Source organism: Aotus nancymaae, unplaced genomic scaffold (genome assembly GCF_030222135.1).
Source record: "Aotus nancymaae isolate 86718 unplaced genomic scaffold, 86718_ANA_hifiasm-v0.15.2.pri h1tg000029l, whole genome shotgun sequence".
Classification (NCBI taxonomy): Eukaryota; Metazoa; Chordata; class Mammalia; order Primates; family Aotidae; genus Aotus; species Aotus nancymaae.
This window is the reverse complement of record NW_026988442.1, coordinates 26,265,160-26,277,695: the sequence shown is the minus strand read 5'-3', so window position 1 is coordinate 26,277,695 and position 12,536 is coordinate 26,265,160. Positions and strand designations below refer to the sequence as shown.

Sequence of the window (12,536 nt, the reverse complement as noted above, 5' to 3'; positions counted from 1 at the left end):
TGGCTTGGTGAGGTTAAGTGGCTGGCCTTGCCCAAAGTCACACAGCGAGGGTCAGAGAAGGGACACAGACCCACCGAGTCTCACTCCAGAGCCCGACTGTGTAATTCCTCGAAACCTTGCCACACGGGTAAGTCACCGCCTGCACGACACTCATCAGAGGCTTTGGAGGGACTGGGTATATATCCACACTACACAACTACACAAAAAATATATCTAAATATCAAGGGACCTTTTGCCCTATTCCCCACCTTTTCTCTGAGACGCTTTTTCCCCTGTAAAAATGGCACAGCGTAGCAAAACCCTGTCTTTATAAAAAATACAAAAATTAGCTAGGCATGGCGGCGCACAACTGCAGTCCCAACTACTCAGGAGGCTGAGGTGGGAGGATCACTAAGCCCAGAGGGGGCTTCAGTGAGCTGTAATTGTGCCACTGCACTCCAGTCTGGGTGACAGAGTGAGACCCTATCTCGAAAAAATAAAGTAAAAAATAAAATAAAATAAAATAAAATAAAATAAAATAAAAGGGTACCTTTCCTTTGATTGTCCGCCACCCCCTCCTTGGTGAGGAGGCTAGTAACAGAAAGCATGTTACTAATAAGAACCTAGTAACAATCACTTCATGATTGATGAGTACTTTTGTAACATCCAGAACATTGTGTAGGCCAGGCACAAGGGTTCACGTGCATAACCTCAATATTCTGGGAGGCTGAGGCAAGAGGATCACTTGAACCCAGGAGTTTGAGACCAGCCTGAGCAACATAGTGAGATCCTGTCTCTACAAAAAAAATTAAAAATTAGCTAGGTGGTGGCTTGTGCCTGTAGTCTCGGCTGCTTAGGAGGCTGAGGTGGGAGGATTCCTTGAGCCCAGGAGTTTGAGGCTACAGCGAGCTATGATGGCACCACTGCACTCCAGCCTGGATGACAGAGTGAGACCTTGTCTCAAGAAAAACAGAAAGAAAAAAGAACCCATGTCTGTCATGTACCCACCACCTGCTAAGCTCCAAAGATTTTCTAATGTCTCATCTAATCCTTAGCACAGGCCTTGGGCCTTGAAGATAAGGGCATGAGTATCTCCATGATACATGTGAGGAAACTGAGGCACAGAGAAGGAAGGTAACTTGCTCAACGTCACACAGCAGGTAGGTGTCAGAGCCTTAACCACTACGCTACTGCTTCTCTTCATAGTGTTTACTGAAGTCCAGGCACTTTACACACAGAAACGCATTGAATTTCTCACAGTAGCCCTGTCAGATAGATATCATGCCCCTTAGTTTACAGATTTGGAAACTGAGCCCCAGAAAGATGAAGGAGGCTATGGAAGGCCACACAGCTGAGCTGGGGCAGAGCCGGGACTCCACTTGGGAGTTTGGTTCTACTTCCGGTGGACTTACCCCCCTCCCAGACCTTGTGGGGAACTGCAGGCACCTCATTAAATCCTTCCAGCTCCTCTGTGAGGTGGGCCGTGCTCATTTTACAGAGGAGAGATGTGATAGGGTGTGTGGCTCGCCTGAGCTCAGGCAGCTCTTAGAGGCAAAGCCAGGATTTGAATGTGGGTCTGTGGGACTCCAAGACAGCCCTGCCCATGGCACCATCCAGCACAGGGGGTCCCCGAGTCAGTGTCCCCTGTGCAGCCTTCTCAGGCTATATGCCTCCGCAGCCAGCAGGCTGGGGCTCTGGGAAGACGGGGCCTCCTGCACATTTCCCACTGTTGACTTTGTAGTTGTCTCCTCATTTATACCAAAGGAAAAAGTCAGAAATGCTGCCTGCAGGTGGTGAGACAGATGGAGTCAGGAGGCTAGGGCCCGGCAGGCAGACCTTTCACCCAGGGTCACTGGCCCCGTCCCCTGGGTCGTCTGTGGATGGCAGGCACTGTTCCCCTCTGACAGCTGTTGAGGTCTTGCTGGCGAGAGGCCTGGGGTGCTCAGTCCTGGTCAGTGAGAGACAGCTGGCCACAGCCCCCAATGCCACCAGCTGCCTGGAGCTTTTGCCACCGCCCTGAGCTGGCCTGTTGCCTTCCCTCCTGGAGCCCTGTGCCTGGTCCCAGCCGCATTCACAGAACAGAGCATTTAATCCCTTGGGGGCAAGAGGTCCACAGACCTGGGCCTGGGTCTCGGCTGGATGGGTGGCCTTTGCGGCTTTTCTTTGAAATCTGTATCATTTGGGTTTTGTATCTGTGCATAGCTGTGTAGCCTCAGTAACTGGTGTCGTTGTCACCACTTATGTTTTATGAGCAATAGTAGTATTGGCAGAGTGGCTGAGGATGTGGGCTCTGAATTCAGGCACCTGGGGTCTGAATCCTAGCTCTCCACATAGGACCAAAGTGACCTTGAGCAAATGAACTGACCTCTCTGGGCTTCTGTGTCCTTCTCTGCAAAACTGTTCATCTTGATCTCCACCTCGAGGGCTGGGAGGACCTCAGCTGTTATATGAGTTGATGTGTGAAAAGCACACCTGGCACACAGTCAGTGCTCAATACATCTCAGCTGTTCTTATTATCAACTTGTGTTTCTGCACATTCTTTGTAAGAAGCCCACCTCTATTCATTTGCTTATGTTTTTAAATTTCAGTGATTCCTTGAAGGGCCAGATTGAGCCTTTCTTCCTCCATGAAGATTTCTGACATACTCAGGTGGGCCTATTATATTTCCTGTGTATCTCTGCAAGATCTTGCACAGAGTAGGCCTTTCATCTTAGAACTGCTATGAAGGGCTACGTTTTATTGACCACCTACTATATCTCAGTACTGTCCCTATGCTTAACATGCACCATCTTATTTTACTTTCCCCTCACTTTATGTCTTAATAATAAATCTGTTTCAAGATGAGGAAACTGAGGCTTAGAGAGGTTAAATGACTTCGCTAAGAAGACAGTGGTAATAAGTGGCATAACTGGAACTTCATGAACTTCCAGGGATGAGCCTGTTACGGAAGGGCTGGAGATTTTGCTGTATCATCTCTTGGACTTTTACAAATAGAGGAGATGAAACAACTCTAATTTCTAAGACTATCAGTCCTGCTTCCTCATAGCACACTTCTGCTGCAAACTAGTTTCTGTGGTAAGGATTTACAGTAAGTCATTTTCTTTGCCTGGAAGATGTATGTTTTGGTCAGGACCCTTTCTGTTGCAAATAACAATAATTTTAGCTCAAATTGGTTTAAATAAAAAGAAGAACTTGTTGACTCACATAACTGGAACCTTTAGGAGTAGTTAGCTTCACATATAGCTTGATCAAGGGGATTTTTGAAAAAAGTATAGTCATTATCTGTCTCCCCTTCCCCCATCTCTATCGCTCAGGTTTACTTTCTCCCACCTTGACTTCATTCTCAGGCAGCCTCTCCTGCAAGCCGCTAGAAAAGATGGCTCCCAGTGCCTCCAATCTGACCCCACCAGCTCCACAACCGTAGTGGTAACACGGTGCCTTTCCTTAGTAGTACCAGCTAAGCTTCAGGAATTATTCTGATTGGCCCAACTTGGGTCACATGCCCATCTCTGAACCAATTGCTATCACCAGGGCGATGCTGAGTGCTCACTGGCTGGATCTGCGCCATAAACCTCCCCATGGCTGGGGCATCAGAATCAGCCTCTTCTGAACTAGGTGGACTGAGAGTGGGGAAGGAGTGTTTCCCAAAAGGACAATCAAGCTGTTTTTACGTCAAGAAGGTGGAATGGATCTAGACTGATAAAAAAGACATTATTGAGACAACTGAAAAAAATCTGAATATGGAGTGAATGTCAGGCAGCAGTACAGTATTAATCAATGTCCTGAATGTGGTCATAGTACAGTGGTTTTGTAGGAGAATGTCTTCATCATTAAGAGAAACACACTGTGGTCACCAGCATCCAAGATACTCCAGTGGTCTCTGCCTCCCTGGTCTTCACACCCCCGTGAGGTCCCCTCCCACACTGTACCCAGGCTGGTCTGTGTGACCAATCGAATATGGCAGAAGTGATGGTATGCCACTTTGACATTAAGTTATAAAACACTGTGGCATCCATCTAGGTTTCTTGTTCTGTCTGTCTCTCTCTCGCTCTCCACTTGCTTTCAGGGAAGTCAGCCAATGTGTCAGGAGCAGCCCCAGCCCCATGAAGAGGCCTATGTATGTGGAGAGGAACTAAGGCCTCCAGCCAACAGCCACATGCATGACCTCCACTATGCCTGATGTGAAGGCAGCCCCAGCTCACATTTTGATCATAGCCTCATTAGAGATTCTGAGTAGAGGACCCGGCTCAGCTGCTCCCAGATTCCTCACCTACAGACATGATATAATATATATCTGTGTTTTTTCAGCCATTAAAGTTTGGGGTAATTTGTTATGCAGTAATAGGTAAGTATTTTAGGGTGAAGAATCATCATGTCTGCAAGTAAGTCTCAAATGGTTTCACAAAAATTTACAGAGAAAGGGAGAGGTAAAGAAAATGTGGCCAGCGTTTAACAATGACTAGTCCATAGCACAACTATATGATGTTCACTGTGCCATGCTGGTACATTTTCTGTAGGTTTGAAATTTTCCAAATTTGAGTTGGGGAGAAAAAGAGAAGAGTAAAGATGTTGGAGCCGGGCTGCCTGGGTTTGAATCTGGACTTTATTTACCAACTGTGTGTCCTTGGGGATATTTAACCTCTCTTTGCCTCGGTTTCTGTGTCTGTACAATGGGGATAAAATAGCATCTCTCTCATAGGATTGTGGTGAGGACTGAATGGATTGATGTATGTACAGCTCTTAAATCAGGGCCTGGCTCCCCGTAGGACACACCTTTAATACATCATGCTTTCTTTGAAACCCCTGAGCCTGTCACGGAGACCCGGCAAATAGTAAGCCCACAAGAAATATTTGTAGAATGAATGAATGAGTCGATTTTCTAACCAGTGGTTTGCAAGCTTCTCTTGGTTTTGAAAAGTTCCTCTGTTAGCTAATGTGGCCAGAAAAGTCTCTCTGGAATTCAAGAATTCCAAATTGCCTTGCTGGAAGTACATCCTGAAAGGTTGGATTTAAAAAGGAAAAAAAAAAAAAAAACATCAAGGCATGATGAAAAAATGTGTGCATTGGACTCTCAACCCAGAAAACCAAGGAGAAACAGACAATTATAGGTTTCTGTTGCAAACAACAGGGCCACTCTCTAGACTGGCTTTCCTGTGTGCCAGGCAAAAAATCACCACCAATCCCAAAACAAAAATCTGTACTATAAGGTAATAGTAACTAACCCTTCTTAAGCACGTACACTGTTCCAGGCACTATTCTAAATGCATTACAGCCAGTAATTCATTTAATCTTTACAACAACCCAAAAGTGAGTATTCATTCTTTCCATTGTACAGATGAGGCACAGAGAAGTGAAGCAACTTGCTCGAGGACACACAGCTTGCGAAACTGTGATCTCAGGCAGTCTCAGAACAAATTCTTTTAAGTTAAAAATGTATGACGATTATTAACTTTTTCTCAGTGAAGTTCCTCCCATAGATTCATGCACATAAGTTCAATATACAGAGATTTTTTTTTCTTCTGACATGTGAGCTAGATACGTCTGTACTTTTTATATACACAAAGGGATTTATTCCTTTGAAATCAAACTGCTTCAGAGCAGTGTTGTCTCTTTCTTCAAAGGGCAAGGTTTATAAATTAAAAGCACTCCCCATTCTGGCCAGCACTTAGCTGGGCCACTTAAAATCACTTCGGACTGTGCCCCGAGCTGACCTATCCAAACTGCTTTCCAGGCAATACTGCTTCCGGGACCCAAGCGGGGTTGATCACAAGAGCTCTGCTCTTGTAAATGGAGCCACAAATTATTCCAGGCATGAGGGAGAAAAGAAATCCCCGAATCACAAAACTGAAGCGCCAGCTGGGATGACCTTCTGGGAGTTACAGAACCGTCGGGGGTGGGGGGAAGTGGGGAACACCCCTCTGCTCAGCCTAGGAGAAACAGATCAGGGGAGGGGAGCCAGCCTCTTTCTCCTTGTTCTGCTGGGAGAAGGGTTTGGGTAGTTTTCCTCAACTGATGTTCATTTCACAATATTAATAACAGCAATATTTAATAACCACGTTCTGAGAGAAAGACAGCTGCCTTCATGGGAGGAAATGGTGGTCCTTTTGTCCCCAAACCCAAATGCAGTCATTTTCTTTCTAAGTATCTGATGGATAATGATGATGATCCTGAGAATAGCCATTTAATAAGGGCTATTTACTTATTTATTTATTGAGATGGATTCTTGCTCTGTTGCCCAGGCTGGAGTGTCATGGCATGATCTTGGCTCACTGCAACCTCTGCCTCCTGGGTTCAAGTGATTCTCTTGCCTCAGCCTCCAAGTAGCTGGGACTACAGGCGTGTGCCACCATGCCAGCTAATTTTTGTATTTTTAGTAGAGGCAGAGTTTTGCCATGTTAGCCAGGCTGGTCTTGAACTCCTGGCCTCAGGTGATCCGCCCATTTAGGCCTGCCAAAGTGCTGGGATTACAGGTGCGAGCCACCGTGCCTGGCCTAATAAGGCTTTTTTTTTTTTATGTCGTAATTTCAGCTATCACCATAACCCTCCTCTCTAGTAACATACTATAGACTGAGTAGCCCTTATCTGAAATGCTTGGGACTGGAAGTGTTTAGGATTTCAGACTCTTTCAGACTTTGGAATATAAACACTTAGCAGTTGAGCATTCTGAATCTGAAAATCCAAAATCCAAAATGCTCAGGTGAGCACTGCCCTTGAGCCGCGTGTCAGTGCTCAAAAAGTTTCAGATTTTGGAGTATTTTGCATTTCAGATTTTCAGATTGGAGATGGTCAATCTAAACTACTACTACCAAATAATAATACCTATTATTATAATATTGCAATATAATGTAATCTTTATCATTGTAACATATTACATTAATATAACAATATATTACAACATAATATTACAAATACATAGTAATAATTGTTTATTTGACATTTATTGAGAGTTTACTATGTGCCAGGAACTCTCCTAAGGACTTAACATGATTTATTTAATTCACATAACAGCCCTGTAAGGAGGTACTAATATTAGCGCCATTTTTTCCGATGAGGAGTCCAAGGCACAGAGTGGTGATGTCATGTGCCCAGGTCACGTGGCCACTAAGTGGTTTACCATTCCACGAAGGCACTTGCTATCATGGTCCCCAGTTTCCAAGAGAGGAAGAGGAGTTTCAGGAGTGGATGTGCCTTGAAGACAGTCAGAGTAACAATAGTAATTAATGACATCGTCATTTATTGAGCACTTCTTAGGTGCCAAGCACTGTCCCATTTAATCATCATGACAACTCTGCAAAGTAGGAGCCATCATAAAGTCATTTAACAGAGGGGACTGAGGCCCAGAGAGGTGAGGCAGGTCACACAGACAGTGCATGGGGCAGCAAGGATTCAAATCTACGCTAATTCTGTTGGTGACAGCCTGTACAAACAGATGCTACCAAAATGCTCCCAGCAGGCTGCCCTGATGGGGCATCACACAAGAGCCTGGAGATCTGCTTCCTGCACTCACTCTACATAGCAAAGGTTTGGCTCTGAGTAGAGCTGATGCAGGGGAAATGTGCTCCACACCCCAGCTAATTCTTAGCCACTCCCGTCTGGACTGATGCGCCAGCCTCCTCCCTCTCCCTGCCTCCAGACTCAGAGTCTCCAGTCTTGCTTCCTAGCACTACTCTAGGGTATGATTAGAATATAATCAGGGACTTTGCTTATTCACATAGTAGGTGCTCAATAAATATGTGTTGGATGAATGAATCTAAAACCACAAATCTGACCATAGCTCTTTCCTCTTTGAATAACTTGACATTCAAAGTCTTCGGTCATCTGGCCTCTGCTCAATTCTCCAACCTCAACCACCTACCCATCTCCTGGTCCAACTCCTTGTGATCCACTCACATCAGCTCCTTTTATGTTTCCCAAACGAATCATTCCATGCCTCTGGGACTTTGCTCATGCTGTTCCTTCTTCCAGAGATTCCCTTATCCCATTCTATTTCCCCTGTCCATCCAATAAATCTCCATCCAGTACACATAATCAAGTTCGAATGAACGATTCTCTTGATGGATCTAGTGGACCCCTGCTGTCTGTACCTGTCCAGCACCCATCTCCTCTTCCCTAGTGGCATCCTCACTTTCCCTCGGAGAACCTCTCCTGCTTCACCCTCCCTCCACATCCTGTGGGCAGAACTGATCGCTCTCTTGTCCCACAGTGCTATTTATGGAGGGATGGGCTCATGACCTAACTGGGCTGGTTTGAATCAATCCTTGACTTTGGGAGAGCTATGGGAAAGAGGAGCCCTCTTTTTGCTGTTATTGCCAGTCCTCGAGATGATGAACACCTAGAAGGGCTGGGGACCACCATGACAAGAAAGCCTGCCAGGAGGCAGGTGACACAGAGGAAAACAGAGCCAAGAGACATGGGTGAGTGGGGGCAGGGTGAAAGAGAGAGAGACTACTTTGATGTTGTTTGAGGGCCCGGATACAGCCGTATCTACAGGTAGCATTTCAGTTTCATGAGCGAATTAAGTCTCTTTTTTTGTTTGTTTCAATGGCTTTGACATTTCTGCCAATTGCCACCCAAAATGCTCTCATAAATGCAGACATTCCTGACTTCCCCACAAGAACTACTGTCCCTGCCTCCGAGCCCTGCTTAGCTTTTTCAGAGATCTCAGAACCCTTTGCTAATGATCAGTTGAAGCATCTCTGGCATGCTCACGTGAGGTCTTGAGACTGTGGGCTAAGCCTTGCTTATCTTCAAATTCCCAGCAACCAGCACAGGTCCTGCTCCAGGTATTTACTGTGGGGTAAATTCATTCATTCATCCAACACTTTTTAGTTGAGCACATACAATGTGCCCATCCCTGTTCTAGGTGAGCGTGAATGCCTTCCTGCTGCTTCCATTGACTCTCCGGGCCCAGGTGACCTTGTGTATTTCCACGAAAGCCCCATATGCGAGACTCAAGCACAGTCCAATCCAAATCTCAACAGAAGGTCCTGGGATCCTCCATGGGGCACTGCAAGATAGCAGTCCCATGAGGAGCTGTAGCAAGCTCATTTCTCATCAGCCTCTCTCATTTTAGTGAGACCTGGCACTTTCCACCTTGCCCCGCTTTGGTACAGATGAAGACTACAAAATGACTTAGCTGTGTCCAGAGTTGCTTTCTCAATGACAGAGTGACCCACCACTCAGGCCATCTGTCATCTGGACCTTCCAGTTTGGGGTCACCCTGTGGGACCAGGATGTGGGAGCTGACATCAGGCTGATCTTGCTCACGCGGCTGTGAAGTCAGAACCCACATACATCAGTCTGGGTGTGTTGTCTCCTTATGTGCCAGATCTGCAGAAGTGTGACCAGCTGACCCAACAGCTGCCACCACGCTGCTGCTGAGGGACTCTAGCCTCTTGGCACCGACGTTCTCCTCCCACCACAGCTGTCTAAGGCCAGCTACCTGCCTGACCTGCCCTGAGCTCACACCAATGGAGTCTTTACTACCGTCTCAGCAGGGAGCCAAGCACCTAGCCTGCCTTTTCTGGTTTAAATCTCAAATGATCTGATGAGCCATTAGTATCCCACTCTATAGGGGCAGAAACTGAGGTTCACGGAAAGTAAGCCCCTCATATTAGTCAGTTCTCACACAGCTATAAAGACATACCTGAGACTGGGTAATTTATAAACAAAGGAGGTTTAATTGACTCACAGTTCTGCATGGCTGGGGAAGCCTCAGGAAACACAACCATGGCGGAAAGCAAAGGGGAAGCAAGGCACGTCTTACACGGTGGCAAGAGAGAGAAGGGGCAATGGTGAGGGAGGCTGCCAAACACTTCATTTTTTCTTTTTTTTTTTTTTTTGAGATGGAGGCTCACTCTGTCATCCAGGCTAGAGTTCAGTAGCTTGATCTCAGCTCACCACAACCTCTGTCTCCTGGGTTCAAGTGATTCTCCTGCCTTACCCATTCAAGTAGCTGGGATTACAGGCACCTGCCATCAAACCTGGCTAATTTTTTTGTATTTTAAGTAGAGATGGGGTTTTGCCATGTTGGTCAGGCTGGTCTTGAACTCCAGACCTGAGGTGATTCGCCCACCTCAGCCTCCCAAAGTGCTGGCATTACAGGCTTGAGCCACTGCACCTGGCCAGTGCCAAACGCTTTAAAATCATCAGATCTCGTGAGCACTCACTCACTATCACAAGAACAGCATGGGGGAAAATGCCCTCATGATCATATCACCTCCCACCAGGCCCCTCCCTTGAAACGTGGGAATTATCATTCAAGAAGAGATTTGGGTGGGGTCACAGAGTGAAGCCATATCACCCCTCACCTACATCTAACAGAGCTGGGGTTTAAACTCTATTCCAGAGCCCACATCCTTTAAAGCCATGTACCACTTAGTGGGGGGGGGGGAGTAGAGGTGGTGGCACTAGGCTTGGAGGATGGTGGCATTTGGCTGTGTAAAGACTGGAAGATGATCATGGTGATAAAAGCGGGTAAAAAACAATGAGTTCGTGTCCTTTGTAGGGACATGGATGAACCTGGAAACCATCATTCTTAGCGAACTGACACAAGAACAGAAAATCAAACACTGCATGTTCTCACTCATAGGTGGGTGTTGAACAATGAGAACACATGGGCACAGGGAGGGGAGCATCACACACTGGGGTCTGTTGGGGGAAAATAGGGGAGGGGACAATGGGGGGTGGGGAGTTGGGGAGAGATATCATGGGGAGAAATGCCAGATATAGGTGAAGGGGAGGAAGGCAGCAAATCACACTGCCATGTGTGCACCTATGCAACAATCTTGCATGTTCTTTACATGTACCCCAAAACCTAAAATACAATAAAAAAAAAAATAAAAAAATAAAAAAAAAAGCAGGTACACCAGGTGGAGGAAGTAGATGGACCAAGCCTGGAGGTACAAACCTGGGAGTGAGGGCTGCATAATCATTCCATTTGGCTGATAAATGAGAGGCCGGAAAGCAGGCTTATGGGGCAGGGGGTGAGGTAGGGGGATGAAATGAAAAACAAACTACTTAATCTTGTCCCCACCCTCTGAAATTCCTGAGGGGTCCCCTGGCTAGGAGCACCAGGCAGCTTAAGGGGGCCCTGTGGCTTTTCTGGCTGCTGGGCTGGCACCCTGAGTAAATTTCAGGGGATACTAGATCACAGCGCTGAGGACACAGTGTTCGAGCTATTTGTGGCCACATGAATTAATCTCTTCCATGTGCAAAGACGGTTCCATAATTCTCCTGAGACTCCCATTGGTGGAGAAGGCAAATGCTTGATCAGCTCGGACGGCTTCTCCTCGGGACGCTCAAGCCAAATCCGGCTACTCCTGCAGCCCAGAGGTGATTGCTCACTGGTCAGCAAAAAACCAACCTGAATTGCAACCCCAGGGCTTGACTGCAAAGAAGCAGAGTCAGCCACCTCAGAGACGGTGCTCTGAATGATGCCACTTGAGCTGCTTCCAGGTCTGAGTATGTGAAATGAATTTGAAAGCTTGTTCATGAGAATGACAGCCCACATGTGTTGATGCTGAGTCTCTATCTGCCAGACACTGCTTCACTCATATGATCTCATTTAATCCCCAAAAATCCCTATGAGGAGGTACTATCATTAGTCCCATTTTACAGAGAAGAAAACTGAGAGCCAGAGAGATTAAGTAACGTGCCAGTGTTTCGAGACAAAATGAAGATGCTTGGTTCCAGAGCCCATGCCATATCACAAAATGTGGTACATATACACCATGGAATACTATGCAGTCATAAAAAAGGATGAACTCATGTCCTCTGCAGAGACATGGATGAAGGTGGAAACCATCATTCTCAACAAACTGACACAAGAACAGAAAACCAAACACCAAATGTTCTCACTCATAAGTGTGTGTTGAACAATGAGAACACATGGACACAGGGAGGGGAACATCACACACTGGGGCCTGTCGGAGGGTGGGAGGATTAGGGGAAGGATAGCAGGGGGTGGGGGGATTAGGGAGGGATAACATTAGGAGAAATACCTAATGTAGATGACGGGGGGACGGATGCAGCAAACCACCATGGCACATGTATACCTATGTAACAATCCTGCATGTTCTGCCCATGCACCCCAGAACTTAAAGTTAAATAATAAATAATAATAATAATAATAAATAATAATAATAATAAAAACCAAAAAAACAAAAAACGTAAAGAAACACCAGCCCCTTCTGTAAGATATTCACTGTGGTTTAAAAAGGGAAGATACATTCTATATTTTAGTGTTAGCCCCAGGTTAACTGGGCCGGGGTCTTCATTCGCTGCTTCTCTAAGTTCAGTATTGAAAACACGTGGCTCAGCCCTTAGCCCTGCTACTGACAACGCCGTGACCCTTCTCTCAGCCTCAGCGTCTTCATTTATAAAGTGGGCATCATGACAGCTAGTTGGCAGGGTGACTCAAATAATATATATGACATGCCTAGTCACCTGAGGACAGTGGTTCTCAACTGGGGGTGATTTTGACTCCCTGAGGGCACCTGACAATGTGTGGAGACATTTTTGGTCATCACATTGGCATGAGTGCCAGCCTCCCACAA

The 12,536-nt window shown here is 46.3% G+C and overlaps 1 protein-coding gene across 4 annotated transcripts in view; it reads right to left on the bottom strand.

Annotated features, from left to right (window-relative positions):
- Positions 1–12,536, bottom strand: part of EYA2 (EYA transcriptional coactivator and phosphatase 2) — a 342,073-nt gene that overhangs the window by 246,492 nt on the left and 83,045 nt on the right. The gene's annotated exons all lie outside the window — the stretch shown is intronic.